The sequence below is a fragment of the Solenopsis invicta genome, chromosome 11 (genome assembly GCF_016802725.1).
Source record: "Solenopsis invicta isolate M01_SB chromosome 11, UNIL_Sinv_3.0, whole genome shotgun sequence".
NCBI lineage: Eukaryota > Metazoa > Arthropoda > Insecta > Hymenoptera > Formicidae > Solenopsis > Solenopsis invicta.
Window position 1 is genome coordinate 5,551,550 of NC_052674.1, and position 13,263 is coordinate 5,564,812.

At 38.1% G+C, this 13,263-nt stretch overlaps 1 protein-coding gene across 2 annotated transcripts in view; it reads right to left on the reverse strand.

The window, feature by feature from the left end:
• Window positions 1-13,263, reverse strand: part of LOC105201618 (receptor-type guanylate cyclase gcy-3) — a 37,357-nt gene that overhangs the window by 16,934 nt on the left and 7,160 nt on the right. The window contains exon 2 of one of the 2 annotated variants that reach the window (XM_039455254.1): window positions 2,670-7,077. The exons of the other annotated variant lie outside the window; for it this stretch is intronic. The gene's annotated coding sequence lies outside the window, so the exon portion shown is untranslated. The remainder of the gene's footprint in view (window positions 1-2,669; window positions 7,078-13,263) is intronic. 2 annotated transcript variants of the gene reach the window in all.

Here is a 13,263-nt window from a genome sequence, read left to right on the forward strand (position 1 = left end):
GTCATCATTCGCAGAAATGTGATACGAAATATCGCTTGGACGTTCTATTAAAGCAAAAATGTTTTTCCAAATATGCTGTGAGTAATGGGGGAGGAAAATTTACTTACCCCCCTCGCTGCCTTTAGAAAACTTTAATTCGTACGGCAAATATTTCCCAACGTGATTACTAAGTAGCAAAAGCTGTTTGTTACATTTGAAATTGTCGCAAGAGTTGACACGAGCAGAACGGTTGCGTATCTTTCTCAAACAGCAGGAGGAACGAAGACCTCCGACACGCGAGAAACATATTGCGAAATAATATAGTCGAATGACGTAATTGACGATGTCACGACGGCAAGGGAAGTCGGTCGAGATTTAGTTAAGTGAAGTGTCATCGTGAAACAGCGAGGAACGTTGTAGCGTCGCGAGATCAATCCCCGAGAGATTAGGTACGAGGCTTCTGAGAAAAGGTACATACGCGAAACATTGGGAAATAATACAGGCGAGTGACGTGATTAACGACGACACGGTGGCGAGGAAAACACGTTGTCGAGGCCAATCGTGCCGCGCTATGGCGAAAAACGTCAGGAGCGATTTAACGGAACTGCAATGGTGCGCATGGCGCATCTTCTCCGTCTTTACTTAATTTAATACTTGGATTAAATATACTCGGATACTTATTCGTTAAACTTTTTAAAAGTGTAACGAGATTTAAAATTTCAAACACAGTTAATCAATTAACGAAAGTTTGTTGTCTCGAGATACATAACTTCTGTATGTACAATCGCTTTAAACTTTCATATTTTATGTATGCACATAATTATTTGGCATGATTGCTATCAGCGCGTGTTTTTCTCCTGCTCTCAATCAGCTGCTTGAGAAAAATTTTATTTCACGCTATAACGAGGTGTCTTTGTCTCTTTCTATTGGGGGAGACGGGGCAATAAAAGTTCCGGGCTACAAAACATCGAACGACAGCTGTACCGTCTATTTTTGGAGGGTAAACACGTTCGCGAGCGCGCGAAATAAAGTGTCTCCACACGCGCCCGCTATTGCATGCATGCATGGAAAAACACTACCGGGCGCGAATGCGAGCGCAATTGCATCCGCGCGAACGGAATCGCACGCAAGTAGGCGAATTATGAGGAGAAGCGACTTGACGGCGCCGGAGAGGGGAGGGAAAACGCGAATGAAAATCACAAATCGGCGCCGTTCGCCTTCTTATCGAGTATTTTTTCCCCTCGACGACGGAAACGCGTGCGCTTTTAATGATAAACGACGATATCACCGATACGCGCCGACGAAATTTATGCCGGCAAGGCCAGAGATCTCGATAGCGTGTGATGAGTGTCATGGCAAATGTCGATCCGCAGTCCGTTTCTCCCTCTCTCTCTCTCTCTCTTCCTCCAAGCTTTTCAAGTTGAACTTTATTTACTAGTCAATACAACTTGCCATACAATAACTATTCAAGTCTTTTTAAGTAACGTCTTATTGAGCAAGCAAATTTATTATTCATTAGTAAATGCTGTAAATCATATACTTACATTTTCGCGCAAGTTTAATAGATTTTGTAACTAGCTTGTATTAGAAAAGTATGAAATGTGTTGTTGCACGTAACATGTTGGCCTACGTCGTTTCCGCTACATCGGTGGCCGCAGGTATTCTAATTACGCAGTAGAGACGATCTGTGAGGCCGTGTCTGACTAAGACTCGTATTAGAAAATGCAAGATCGCTGGCTCTTAGCCAAAGTGACAAAAACAAGCAAACAAATCGTAAAACTACACAAAGGTCGTTGTAAATTGTTTCTAGGGAAGATCTCTCGCACGCGCATATGCTCCGAGATTCAAGGTTGTATTCTCTTTAAAGTGATACGATACAAGAAATAATGTGCAAAAATCTATAGAATATGATTTCACTCTTGCACCATCTGCACCATCTCTTTGCATTGTACTTCAATTCTATTTCGATCGTTACATTCACACAGAGAAAAAGATTTCACTGGAATTAGTATTTCTATTTATTTGACTGAAAGTTGTTTCTTCGAAACAACATAATATGTTCGTGCAAAACATTATTTGTTTGAATAAATGATGTTGTTTCATTCAAACAACCTCTATTATTTGACGAAATGTACTATTAGTCGCACTTAATTGATTCGAACATTGGTTTGTTTGGACCATACCAAATAAATTTGTTTAGATGTAATAAAATTTATTAAGTCCAAAGAAATCGTTTTCTTGGTGCAGAAAAAGGATTCATCGAGTAAAAAAAATTTGAATCGAAGACATTTGTGCATTACTGTACGGTTAGAGAAAAGTTTTTTTTATTTGAAGAAATTATTTGATTGTTTCTTTTATTAGAATTAAAAAAATAATTGGTTGTACGACACAAATCTTTCTTTAAATGAAATATATATTTTTAAAACCAGAACAACTAAATTATTTCTTACATTTCTATCAGTACTTTCTTGGAATTAAAAAATTATTTGTTTAAATTTAATAATTTGAGCAAATAATTTATTTATTTTAATAACGTTATTTCTTGAAATCAAATCATTTTTTTTTTACTTTAAAAACCAAATTAAAAAGCAATTTCATCAATTTAAATACAACTTTTCTGTAGGTGTATTATTAAAATGGTATTTCAATATGTAATACTATTACTTTTATTATAAAAAATATATACGTACGGTATTATCCTGGAAAATGATTTTATAGAACGAAAAACTGGGTTAAAAAAATTAATTTATCGTTTGATCAGTCAATTACAATCCATCGATTTTCACAATAAAATCATCAAAAATAGTACACAAACATATATTTCTAAGTATACTCGCTTGAAAAAAAATGCACGTGACGATATCGTGGGCGAATAATTTTTCCGTACGCGATATCGAGAATTGTTGACAATGTGTGCCGTATATCAATCCGATACCAATCGACAACTAACCGTGGGTTCCGCAAATCGGTGCATCGTTAAAATGCATCGAACTGTGACGTTGCGTCTTCATCGCAAAAGCCACGACAATCGGCATAGATAAAAACAAAGTGCCGACGAATCGTACGCACTTGTCTGCCTTATTGACGTCACGATGACACTTGTTTGTCACGACTGCGCGATGCTGATCTACGACGATAAATATAATTTTTGTGCGCACAACAGCGACCATTTCGGTAAGCCGCATTTAACGTTAATGTTATTCATATATTCCCATCCTTTATTCCATGCGCATTTTCACTATTATTAACACATTAATGGTGCACTTTGCTGAGCACGTAAACACATTCTTTACCCTCGTGCAACAATTGTTCTTTACATTTGAATCTTATTAACAAACATAGTAATAACACTGACGTATGTGTTTCTGATATTCACAATGTTTAATTTACTTTTAATTTACGTCTTTCGCGTATAGGCACTACATATACACAGGCATCAAAAATTTTTGTTGGAGTTGTAGGACACTTCAATTGTAATTCGATTTGACTGCCTGTTTCTCTCTACACTGAGAGAAATATTTGGCGAGATAGATAAACATTCAGTTAAATAGTAACCAAATGGATTTTATAGTTATAATTATTAAACATGTAGTTGTTTTGATCAAACAATCTGTAGACTTAATCAAACAATTTTATACAACTATAAATGATTTGTTAAATCAATGTAACTAAGTTTTTGATACCAATAACTACAGAATTCATTTCATCACTATTTGACTGAACGTTTGATTAATATTTCTCTAATTGTACGCGTTTATTTTTATCGAACGTTCCAAGGATTAAATCTTGAGCGCTGTGATAACGTAAACTTTCTCGCAGAGAGGCTTACATCGACAATGAATATGAATAGACCTTGTTGATTCGCGCTAATTAATCACTCGATTAGCTCGCCGCTCGAGCACGTGTTTATGCGTAGCGATTGATTTTCGCGGAAAAATCTCCGTCGCGATTTATCGCAGAAACGCTATCGTCGACTATAAATGTAAGCCCATTGGCGGTTAATTAAGATTCATCGCTCGTAACATAGTGTGCATTCGTTAGTAGAGTATTATTGCTCGCGAGCGTGTTTGCGAGTACGAATAGTATGAACGCGTTAATGGATAATAAACGCGTCAAGAAGTATCCCGATACCGTTACCTCGTGCCTATCTACACCGTTACGGCAACACTCTCCCGAGCATTGTGCAAATTCATTAACGCGCTAGACGGTCTACGCGAAAAAAATACCCGTAAAGCCGAGCGATCGAACGACGAGAAAAGTCCCCTCTGATCGCGAGAATGAAATCCTCTGGATGCGGACAGCTCCTAAGAGAACTGTTTGTCCAAGGCAGCGAAGCGCGTAATACTAATTACAAGCCAGCGGCACACTGCGGCATATCTGCGGTTTTCTCGCGGACGCCATAGGCAAGTACATTGCTGTTGCAATTCTGATGTGTGGCGAATGAAGTAGACAACTTGAGTATGGTCAGTATGATATTTTTATGCAAGACCGCTGATTTACGAGTATACCTTCGCATTTTACATACTTATCTCAAGATTGAGTACAACGTGTATTTACTGGGAAATTCTTTTTATCGAGAAATAACTTTGTTCGATTCCCCCGAGCCATAAGCGTGTCCTTTCGCTCGGACGCACCCAGTCAGTGTAGCGACAGCTTATCTATCGAGCTCCATCGAGCAGGTCCCGAGTACGCAAGAAAAAAAAAAGAGTCTCGGATACAAATGACGGAAGGACGGAAACCGGATTTCCACGCGTAGCAATTTCATTGCCGCGGAGGAATAGAAAGCCCTCGTGCGTGACAGCAAATCGCTACGTGGATACCGGACGATCGCTTCCAGCTTGACTCCTGAGCTCATCGACCGGTTAACCTTGTCCGTACGTGAGCGCCGGGGAAATCACAGGTCTCCTATTCACCAGATTGCTCGTGGAGGCATACCGGCTGACCAAAATGCACACGTTATAACCGCGCGATAGAACGTGTATGACGTACATCGTGATGACAACGTGAATTAGGTCGTTATTAATGTTATTTTAATTTCATGTTATGCATGATATGCGCTTATAATGTAAACTTAAAAAAAAAAAAAATGAAAATGAGTTCATTACGCATTCGTTAAATTATGGATATCGTATACTTATAAATATTTACGTCAAGAAAACTAGTATTTTATTAAATAACATGAATAAGATGAATAAATTCTATTGCAGGAGAGCAATTAATGCGAAATCTTCATTAGACAGATAATGACAATTGTTATTAGATGGGAATTTTAGGTCCGTAGGCTTTCTCTATACATGAATATTCATCGCGATAATCGCGAGAGGAGATCGCGCTTGAAAATTGGGCTGTACGAATCGGATTTGCAGATCTGCGGCACGTGGGAAATTCTAACCTCCTGTGCACCACCTCTTCCTTTCCTTTGCAGGGTGCATATTTTACGCGCGCAGTTCCTTTGTCCGGACGGCACTCTGTGTGGACGAACAAAAGACTACCATCGCGCTTGACCTCGCGCACTCCCCGACCGACTCGCGCACGCACCATTATTCCTAGCAGATAGCTCGGCCCATAAACCACCGGCCGCGATTACCAGGACGTTATTTTTCGCGTTCCATCGCAAACTACATTGATCCGGACCTCCCACGCGGCAGATAAAGCTCGACGGTGCGCACACCGGCGCTCTATCGCGCTCCCGCGCCGCTTTCGAACAAATTCCTGCGAGCGATCGGGTCTCGGCCGTGGCCGATTCGTTGACCTTGCGAGAAGCAACGCAAGATCTCCATATGCTTCGTACAATAGCCTACTGTGTTTGCGAAACAGAAACGTTCAACGTTGATTGATTCATATCAAATGCTTTCGATTAAACGATACACATACCTCCACTCTTTAACAACAGATCCGTTAAACACAGAAGAAGTATACTTGGATGAAAGGAAAGGGACCAGGCGCGTAGGATCCAAGAGATTGTTTTATTATCGTTGTGTAGAAATGTCGAATCTTCCCAGTTAATAAACTCGAAATTAAAAAAAAAAAGGGAGGGTTGCGCTACGGAAGGGCATAACTCCGAAATCATTTCCGCCCGAAGATTAAAGTCTTGCTCGAAGATTACTTTTCGACGTGCATTTACGAGGTCTCCGCTGGTTTATGATTCGTGTTGTTACTCAGCCCACCACACAGTTAATTGGTTTTCTTTCTTATTATGGTCACCGGCTCCATGAATAGGAAGAGGAAACGGCGCGCGTAAAAGGAAGAAAGCGTTTCTGATGAATTCCAATAACTGTAGATTGCATGTGCGAGACAATAAAAGCGGATTTGCATTAAATTTAAAAGAAAAAATTTATATATTTTTTTGAAGGCGCGATCACGCTTTAATGCTATGAAGGATTATTCAATCGGTCGATTATCGATTAGTCAAATTTTTTGTTTTTATTGGCCAATCGAATGCTTCGAAGCATTTATAGCGTCAAATTGGCCGCACCTCCGTTTACATATGTGATTATGAATGCCGGAATAAAAAAAAAGGATTATGGCGGAAACTAAACATGATTAAGCATTTTATTTCTCGAATCAATTACACGGCTTTATTATTCAGTATTTATTACCGTTTTGCTAGCAATCTTTTTTTCCTGGTTTCGTCTACAGTGAGGATTGATCGCGACAGACGCGTTGAAAAGTCAGCGGCACGAAGATCGATAGCACAAAAAGATCCTCATCGCAGTTGCGCGCCGCGTTCGCGGTAATCTTACAATTAATCCCAGTCCATCTACGGCTCGCGATCTCTCCCTCCCCGCTCTGGCGTGGTTTCACGCCTGCACATGTGCGAGATGCACCTACGCGGCGGCAACGCGAGTCAAGGCTCCCTGAATAACTGCAACTTGCGCCGCGCGGAATGCGCGACGTTGCTTCATCGCGTAAACAAGTTTCGCGCCCATTCCCGCGCCGCGTGGCGATTCCTCATCGGCCTCGTACGCGTGGGCCGTGCGTGAGGGCACGTGCGCCTCTTGATGCGATCTCACGGATGCCAAAAGACGGGGATGCAGCTGTTCGTCGTACAAGTTATAGTCGTGCATCCAGCGCCGGTCCAACGCATCTCGGCACCCTCTAATCCAAAAATCACCAAGTGTCATCTTTACAGCTTTATTGAGAAATATGTACTGAGGGGGAAAAAGTTGTTAATCTGACTAAAATTTTTAATTTGATTAAATTTCTTTAATTCAAGTGTTTATATATTTAATTCAAATACATAAAATACTCAAACTTTAAGTATTTATATATTTAATTTAAATAATGACACATGGAAAGAACAATTTTGTTAAAATACAAATCTGAAAGTAATGTTGAACCATTTAAAAAATTGTATGAGATGTTTAATTTGGTTGCTAAAATGTCAAAACGTTGTTTGCAGCAACATTATCATTCTTAGGCGTCTTACATACCTAATTTTGATGTGACCCTATAAAATTATTTTCTAATCTGTATTTAGTTAAATTGCTAACTGGATTTAAAATGGTTTTTTCCGTGCATAAATACTTAAATTGAAAATATTTAATCAAGTTGGAAATTTTAGTTAGGTTAATGACTTGTTATCTCAGTGTGTATACATATATATACTGAGATAAAAAATATATACTATATGTATATGTGTATGCATGCTGCTCCGAGATTCTTTATCAGTAAAGCTATCAAATTGACAACATTTTTTCTTTATAAATATTTTACATTTCGTAGAGATTTCTTACAACGGCAATTGTTATCTAAATAAACATTCTTAATTGGAACTTTTATCATAATTTGTGTGCTATGTAGATTATCAACAAAAGATTATCGTTTTAGACCAATCTTAAGTAGTACATCGTATACTTGAAAGAATACACATCGATCGACGTATTATTGCATCGGTGCATCATTGCGTGACTTGGCATGGTTGCATTGCGACAGGTCAATAGCGAACTGCCAAACATTCGGAATAGATACAAAAAGCGACGGTACACTGTCGGCGAATGAAAATCAATCGTGACAAATGGCAGACTGCAAAACTGAGAAGAATTAAAGGCGCGACCAGCAATTTCAACTCTCGACTCTATAAATCTTTTATTCCCCGCGTATATACAGCGAATACCGAATCGTTAAATACAACCCTACGCAACAAGCTAATTTACCATTCAGTCATAAAATTTTTTGAAACTGATGAAACCCCAGACGGAGGGGAGCGGTCTCGTTTGCCGAGCGAATCAAGCGGGACGTACTCCATGATAGAGAAGCGGCCGGTTCACGTCGTGTCAAGGACAGACCGGCTATTTCGCGAGGGCCAGGTGTGGGTGGAGTGCATCGACCTGCTTACTTGCATACTTATCCGCTCGCGGCACATTACACATAGCCACTCATCGGCGCGGCATGCGCGTAGCTCACCCGGAACGCGAGAGATCACGACTTAGGGCCGGTTTCCTCAATGTCGGTTAACCCTTTCACACGACGAAATTGCTCGCTTGAGAAAGGCTTACGCTATCCCGAACGCAAACAGCGCGAACGAACCAACTCTAGTGTATCGGCTCACGTAAAAGGATAATAAAGCCTTATATGATTCCTGCTGAATCGAGGTTTACGATTGCCGAGGAATTCATGACCGTGAAAAGTAAGTGGTATCAGAAGTGCCCGATGTTTACGAAAATATGAACTCCAATGTTATTCTACGCAGACGATGTTTTATCTAATCTGGCTTTATCGAATCTTCTTCTTTCAATAATTACTTTTATACTAAAATTAGATAAAAGATAAGAAGTCAAACTAGCAATTGATTGCAGCTAATGAAACGAACGATTAACCCTGGTCAGGGTGTAGTAAAATTGTAAATAGAATCATAGATATAATCACAGATAGAATGTTAGAATCACGCAGAGTATACAGATAAATCATTTTGAAAATCACTCTCTTAACCTTTGAATCGAATTTCGGAGCAATAGTTTTACGCCGCTAGAAAGAGGAGGTGGCACAGCGCTTATTTATTCATTTACAAAAGACTACGAATGTTGTGAGACACATTGTTTATAATAGCGGTTGTTTATGAAGATATTTCTTGTGAACGTCTGGACGTCCACCTACGTACGCGATTCGGTACAAGCCCCAACGAGCGTACGAAATAGAAAGACATTTGTTCTAACAAATATCTATATTTTTGTCATTGTTGAACGTCGTAATCGATCGACGCTAAATCTGACAGCAATCAATTACCATGAATATATTCCGTGTAATTGGATAATATATAATTTATCACCAGCGCAGTGGAAAGAGGTTTTATCGAGTGTGCGCGCTGCCTACCGGGTGCTCAGAGATATCGGCTTGGCAGCCGATGTGATAGCGTGCCATGTGCGTGCCAACGAAATCGAGGTCAACGCAGCGCGCGGTCGTAATCCGAAAAAAAATCGTGTATGCATGAACAAGACCGACTACTACTCTTCGCCGACGAATCCAACAACAGTCGGTCGCGCAGTTATATCTAAAAGGAAAAAAATCTTACATTTCGTTAATCGTCTCTTTTATCGCTTTTGACAATTGCTTCGATCTAAAAATATTGCTGTATAATATTTTTATCGCGGTTTCTCAAAAAATCGATAATTTTAATTAACAAATTGAATTTTGAAAAATGTGGATTATCAAAAATCTAGGTTCTTTTCCGCGACTCATTGCGCGTTTCAGAAAGTCGTTCGTCGATCGCCAATCGCCAATCGCCAGGATGCTCGAACGTGTTCCGCGAGAGTAGTCTCTGCAAAATTGCATCGTAGCGTCTCGGGCTGAACCGTCGTGATGAGCAGATCGATCGGGAAATGAGGCGCGACACGCGAGAAAGTATCGTTGACCAGCCACGCGCTGGTTATCGATAGAACGATACAAAAACTGCGTAATACGATGCTGTGTACGGAATTCGACGCCGCAGAGGAGTCGCAGAACCGGTCGCACTGACTCACGTTGCACCATCGTGTATACAGCTTGCACTTTCGTCGCCTCCATGTGACGCGACGGTCAGCTGATCGCCGCGTCACATGAACGTGATGCACTGATCTGTTTTCGGCTTGCCAAGTAATCAGTTTTTGCAAGCATTCTGAGAGAACGGGTTAAAAGGTCAATTACGGCATTTTTTGGACTTTCCTATTGCAATTTACATTGTAAGAGGAAAGTCCAAGAGTGCAATTGATATTTTTTTCGCGCGTTATATCGCTCTATTGGTATCTGACTAAATAGCAAATAGAAAAACAACTAGGATAATGAACAGTTGTTTTGGAGAGAACAAAAATTTCCATTTAAGAACGAAAACAAGCTGTAACTTATTTGCATTGTATAAAAACAAGCTTTTTATTTGTTAAAAACTTAATAACAAAATGGCAGATGTCCCGCCGGACTTGTTGTTTACGCTCGAAATACGATTACAAATGAAAATCCGGTATTGGTCACTTGCAGGCTTCGAGATACGTAGAACTTTATTGCAGTATTAAATTACAAACTATTTGCTTTTGACAATATTTGCTTTCAACTCAACAACTCGCGGAATATATTTATACTTTAATATACTCGTTGAGTACTACAAACTGCCCACTTGAGAACGAAACGTATGGCCATAAACGCGACAACTTTGCAACCACGCTCGCTCATAATGGCATTGTTGAACCACGGTTCCCTGTTTTGCATGACTGATGCGTACGGATTGTTTCAAGCAGTAGTCACATTGGTGTGAACCGTTACTTTCGTGCATGACGACTTCTGCGGTGTTCTCGCAGAAGTCGCAACTTGCGAACGTATGGCATTTTGCGTGAGAAACGAATTGATATTTTATTTATTTATTTGCTTAAGAGAGAACAAAAAGAAGTCTGATTTATCTTGAAATAAAATTCAAGAAGTCACGCTTAATAGAAATGCATTTCGATTAAAATTGTCAATTAGTCACAGGAAAGAATATATTAAGTATGCATAAATGAATAGAATATACAGTTTTACTAATTTTTTTCAGATTCTATATATTTCTAAATATATATTGAATTTAATATTTAAGTTATAAATTTTATCATATTATATTACTGTCAAGTGTAATTGATAAGAATTTGTAAAATAGCTTTTGCAATTATGAATTAGTTAAACTATCAATTAACCTTCTATCTACATGTCATTTTTATGCATCTTTTTCGTACAAGACTATTCGTCATTTACGTTAGAATAAATTTTCATTACAAGTACAAAAAAATCGTTTAGTGATTCTTACATCACATACAGGATTTAACATTTCGAAAATTATAAATCTTAATTGAAAAAAAATATATATATTTATATATGTTGTAATTATTGGCAACAAAATAAAAAACGTTTTCACGTAAAAATGTATTTCTCGAGACAAAAATGATTCAGGGAAAAATACATTTATATCTTAAAGTTAATTATAAATTATAAAAAAATAGTGCAAATGTCGGTTGTTCAAAAAGTTAAATTATTCAATTACCTAAAAATAATGTTTATTAATATGTATGAATGAACATATAGATAAATTAGAAGTACGTTGCATTTGTATGCTAAATAATGCATTTTATTAAAACTGTGTTACCAAAACTTAAAACTGATTGCAAGAAATATTTTTTAATATTATTTATAACATTTAACGCAAATATAGTAGCGACGCATTTTCTCACATTTTAACTCAGAATTATTGCTTTTTAATTTCCAACATTTCATCAAATTCCTTCAATATAAACGAGAATTAATTGACAATAAAAAAAATATATATAAATATTCAGGTATAAAAAATACTCACTCCAAACGATAAGATCACACGTATACGCCAAAGTCGTTTTCCGAAACGTTCTAACTCAAGGTCATGCACGAACTCAGACTTGGGTATAATGTGCTAGGTCTATTCTTTTAATGTAACTTGTTTTTAAGGGAGAGATAGAAACCGCTGTTTATCTCGGTATTTATAGTATTACAAAACAAAAAGAATTCATTAAATCATTCGTGTTGATACAAGATTAAGTTTAAGATTAAATTTTATCGACGCTCTCGTTTCTCGAAGTCAAATAACGTAAATATATATCAATGTTCGATGTTTTTCTCATAAAACACCGGTATTTCTTATCGTGTCGGTATTGCCGTGTAGATAAATTAAAAGGAAACAATAAAAAGAATAATTACATAAAGGTACATGTGTGTTGAATATGTATTCGAAAATAAACATGTATTTCTTAAGCATATCGACATGTTGCACGTATAAAGAATATCTATATTAAACCAAACGCAGGATGTTTTCAAAATATTTCCTTGCAAACAGATACTTTTCCTAGAGTTATCGACACCAAAGATACCCCAGTTTCGACCTGAACGTTTTAAATCACTCAATCTGTGTGTCTGCATTTTGCAAAAATACCGAGATGTGAATGTGTTTTGAATTTCTCATATCATACCTCGTATCCGTAATGGTTTGCACTTGATAACCTCCGAGATTGATTGTGCTCAAACTTGGATAAATTATCCCGAAGAGTTTTAAAACAAAACTAGTATTTTAAGATACACGAAAGCCCAGCCATAACAATCTTGTCTGCACTCTGAAGAATTGCATGTAAAAATATCATGGTTGTTGGTTGAAAAACAAAGAGTAACTCGAGAGGTTGATTCTCTATGCAAGCATCGAGAGACGCGGGTTGCCAACGTCAGTGGCCGCGCTTAATTTAATTTGGTGACACGTGCGTCCCTCGTCGGCGCCTATAAACGGGCACTCGCGATACAGATCACTTCCGGGCGCCTCTGACTCGTCCAGAGGTTTCTCTAGCTTCGCGTGATCTTCTCAAGGAATATGACGGCGCATCATCATCGGTACGCGTCATCGTAACTATGCACCATGTCTAAATATGATTCATGACATCTCGGAGATGTTTCGAGATATTTGAGAAAAACAATGGATCACTTGGTGTGAAAAATTCTTTTCGGTTTAATTTAATAATTTTATAGCTCTCTAGAAAAATTAAAACGCGCGATGTAAATTTACTACGTTATATTTGCACGTGTAAATAATTTACATTAATTTAATGTTTTTTTAAGGAAGAATATAAATTGAGAACTTCTGAAGGCGAGCGTTTAATTTCGGTAATTTGGAACCATGTATTCTGTATTACTTAATCATACATTCGGAGAAATGATTTCACATATGTCCTTGTCATAAATTATAGAACATTATGATAGAAATGGTTTTTTTTTTTTCTATTCTGAATGTATTAATCATACATTCGAAGAAATAATTTCACATAGGTCATTGTC